The sequence below is a fragment of the Elaeis guineensis genome, chromosome 15, assembly GCF_000442705.2.
Source record: "Elaeis guineensis isolate ETL-2024a chromosome 15, EG11, whole genome shotgun sequence".
NCBI lineage: Eukaryota > Viridiplantae > Streptophyta > Magnoliopsida > Arecales > Arecaceae > Elaeis > Elaeis guineensis.
In genome coordinates this window covers 2220037-2224367 of record NC_026007.2, presented here as the reverse complement: position 1 = coordinate 2224367, position 4331 = coordinate 2220037, and the positions used below count along the sequence as shown (strand labels likewise).

At 36.4% G+C, this 4331-nt stretch overlaps 1 non-coding gene across 1 annotated transcript; it reads left to right on the top strand.

Moving 5' to 3' along the window:
* The first annotated feature begins 287 nt into the window (after positions 1 to 287).
* Positions 288 to 394, top strand: LOC140854165 (small nucleolar RNA R71). The gene has a single exon (XR_012137299.1). It is a non-coding gene; the product is annotated as a small nucleolar RNA R71 (small nucleolar RNA).
* The last annotated feature ends 3937 nt before the right edge of the window (positions 395 to 4331 follow it).

Genomic DNA, 4331 nt, shown 5'->3' with positions numbered 1-4331 from the left:
GCTGGTCTCTGTAATTCTAAGGCTTCCAATCTACGTGTTAAGGTTGCAATCTTGGCCTCTGATGCTGGGTTGGTTGAATTTGATGCATTCCTCCTCTTGAAGGTGTAGCTTTATCAGGTTCCCTAGTTGTTTCCCACTGTAAATTTTTCTCGGCTAGGTCTTCTAAGAATTGCCAAGCTTCAGTAGTTTCTTTGTCCATAAATTGGCCTTGGCACATGGACTCTAGCATGGTTCTTGAGTTTGAATCTAACCCCTCATAGATGATCTGGCATAGTCTCCAAGTTTCTATTCCATGGTGTGGGCATTGGGTCAAAAGATTCTTGAAACGATCAAAGTACTTCCAAAATGATTCACCAGCTAGTTGGTAAAATTGATTTATTTCATTCCTAATCCTAGCTGTTTTATGATGGGGGAAATACTTTTTTAAAAATGTTCTCACAAAGCCCTCCCAAGTAGTGACAGAATAGTTTGGCAGACTATAAAGCCACTTCTTAGCATTGTCCTTAAGGGCAAAGTTGATTAATCTAAGTTTGACCTCATCCTCTGTTAATTGCAGTTTCATGGTTGCACATACCTCCTCAAATTCTCTAATAAATATATAAGCATCTTCTAATCCTGTGAATTTTGGAAGCATATTTATGATTTGAGGTTTGATTTCAAAATTGTTAGCTGTGGGTTGTGGCAACCTGATACAAGATGGTTGGATGGAGCCAACTGGATAACACAAATCCTTAAGGGTCATGGGTTGGATTGGTTCAGCCATTGGAACAACAGGAATTGACTCAATTCTAACTAGACGACCCGACACTCTTCTCCACACACGAGGTGTACGGTTCTCGATGTTTATATAATTTTTTTTTTTTTTTATAAAATTTTTATGTATAAGGAAAAGAAAGAAAAGAGAAAAAGTTCTAAAGAGAAGATCCTAAGGAGTCCTAAATCTAAAGAAAAGTAACCAAATTAATTTAAATTTTAATTTTTTTTTTTTTTTTCAAACAAGTGAATCAATAAATTAAACTCAATCTATCCTAGGGTTAACCTAAATCTAGACAGCTCCTAACTGTTCCAAGATGACCCTTCAAACCTTCCAAGTGGAGATTGATCAACTAGTTAGCCAGGTAAGTATAAGAGGTGGGAGGTTCACTCATCGTTGCCTTTCTAGACACCAAACGAGTTGGCCAGGCCAGCAATTGAACCAATTTAACAAACCACCCTCAGGGACTTGCCTAGACACCAACTAATCAAACAACTCAAACTTGGTAGAACTCTTAGGGTTCCTTGTCCTATTGAGCTCGAATTCCTTAAGGTTGACGTCTAATTGATTTTAAGATTAAAAGTCTAGGTAATGCAATATGATGGAGATGGTTTTTGGGCTAAGGAAGGGTAATGAAATCCCCACCTTATCTTGTTAATGGGTTGATGCCCTTAGATTAATTATGAAAATGCAAATACAAATAAACAAGATGACCAAGAATGTAAAAGATTTTAATTTAGAATTTTTTTTTTTTATTTTGATATTTTACTTCACGATTATGAAATGTCTTTTGTTTTGTTTTATATATATATATTTTTTTTTGTGATTAAGTAAATTCAAATGATTAGATCTAAAAGCAAAAGTAATTAACTAAAAATAATAAAAGAGAAATTAGAAGCGTACCTGAGTTTTCCAGCAATCACCAACTAAATATAGAAATCTAAAGAAAAAAAAAAAGAGAGTTATAACGCACGAAGAACAAATATTTGAAAATAATTTAAAACGCCAGATCCCCGGCAACGGCGCCAAAAACTTGATGTTCAAATCTTAAAATTTGTAAATAAAACCGCAAGCGCACGGTGTGCAGAGTAGCACGACCAGCGAGTACGGGTCGATCCCACAGAGACTTGGTTTTTAAAATGATTTTCAAATCTATGCTCAAGCGAGCTTTAACAAAAATCGAAAGTCGAAAGTTGTTTGCTAAAGACAATAAGACTAAGGTCTAGGGTTTTTTGAATCCACTAGATCTAGATTAGGGAATTCTACCTAGAATTTTTCTTATTGATCCTAACGACTACTCCTCTTGTCTTTCCCAAGCATAGATTATGAAGGGACTAAGGCCCAACGATAATCCATCAAGATTCTTTACAGGGGAGTAGTAACTAGGATCCCTTAGGGTTTTCTCCTCCTATGCACTGAATCAAGCATGAACTATGAAGGGACTCTGACCCAACTGTAGTTCATCAAAAATTCTTGGCAAAAGAGGAAGAAAAAGAAACCCTAAGAAAAAGAAAGAACTCTATGTAAAATCCCTACTCATGATCTAGCTTCATCGCAAACCCTAGAAGGGATGCTTAGCTAGACATGATCTAAATCTACTTACAAAATTTAAATGCAGAAAAATAAACTACCCTAATTTCATAAATTAAACTATCCTAATTGCATAAATTTAAACTGCATAATTTAAACTAACCTAATTGCATAAAATTAAATTGCATAAATTAAACTATCCTAATTGCAAGAAAAATAAATTGCATAATGTAAAGAGATGAAATTGCATAAAAATAAGATTTTATATATATAAAAAAATTTATTACAAAAATCTCAAAGCTCGAGGCTTGAAAAGAGAGCTAAAAACCCCACTATCTAGGGTTACAAGCTTGATCTCAAGGAAGAATACATAAAACAAGGGCCTTTGGGGGCTTTTTATAGGCATTTGGGGTTATAAGGTTTTCAAAACTTCCGATGTGGGACTAAGAGGTTTTAGGGGGTTTATGGTGCGCCGATGGGTCCATGGTCCATGCGCCTGTTGCTGTGGACCAGGCGGCTAACCAGATCACCAAATCAGTTGATTTTTGACCAATTTTGATCTGATTTGACTCGGGTTTGACCCAATTGAGCTTCTTTCTTCATTCTTCAATTCCTGGGTCAATTTAACTCCGTTTTGCATAAAATTTGCACCGTTGGAATCCTCTTTCCTTGTTCTTTCTATTGATGATCTCTTCTTCTGCAAAATATAATAACAAGTATCAATTTCTTAATAAAGTTAGATAATTTAGATATTAATTGATACTTTTTATGTCAATTTGTGACATAAATCACCTCTCTCTCATTCAATGTCAATCTCCTCTTATTTTGTGTGACAAAATCCCTCTCCCAGGTCTCTCCCATGTTCACAAAAGGTCTCTCTCTTCTTTCTTACATGGAAGGTGATTTGGATCAAATCAAAAAGGAATAAGTTTGGATTTCGAATTCTATGAGATAGAGTTTTAGAAATCCAAAACTCTTTCAATTTTGCATCGAATTTATCCAATTTTTTTTGGAATTTTTGTGACTTTTAGGGTACATATTGTGCACCCTTTTTTAATAATCCATACACAAAATAAGGAGGAGGTGCTCAAGAGTTGGGCGCCCTTATCTTGCCATGTTTGGATAAGCCTTGACTAGGTATTTGACCTAGACAAGGACTCTATCATATCTCTCTGTATAAAATGAGTTTCTTCATGAAATTTTTGAGAAAGATAGATATTTGAGAGACCTTTGAGCCATCCAAAAATTAGAGAGAAAGACCTTTGGGTCGTGTAGATATAAAAGACATAAGTTAGGGTATCTAGAGAGAGAAATGAGAAGAAGAAGGGGTCTTCTTCTAGGGTTGTTTGTTTTCATATCTTTCCTCCCTCCATCTTGAGTTTCCTGAGAGTGTCTCAGATCTGAAACTCCTCCTTCTACTTTCCATCTTTGGAAGAGTCCAAATCAAGAAGAAGGAGGTACCTGATCAACCATCAAAGAAGGATCAGGGCAGTACTAGCATACTGTGCTGATTTCCTGAAGCAGGACTTCTGATCGAGATTTGTGGGCTCGTGTGGACGACTCCTAGAGGCCGGATGCGTGTGCGGCTTGCAACATTATCCTTAAGCCCGGATCAGCGAGGTTAGAACGTCTAACTTGCAAGGTAATAAATCTGATCTATTGTTTAATACATACATTAGATGTAGTATAGAAACATGTTGATATGATCAACATGTAGTTCATGCTATATTTATATATTTTAATTTTTGATTTAATGCTATGTAATAATCATGTAATAGGATCTTAGATCTAGGGATTCTCTGATTTTAGAAAATAAATTTTGATTTATTTTAGTCTTCCGCTGTATGATCTTGAAAAAGTTTCAAGATCTAACCCTGAAACCCTAGATCTGGTTCCTACAACGACACCTCGCCGAACCTCTCTGGCGGCCGAGCGTCCGCAACATTCCCAAGTTCTGCCGATGGATGAACCTCCACCAACGTCGATCGGACTCAACACGACGGGCGGATTCCACCCAAGTTCGGCGGTGGTCGACCACCTGCTAGAT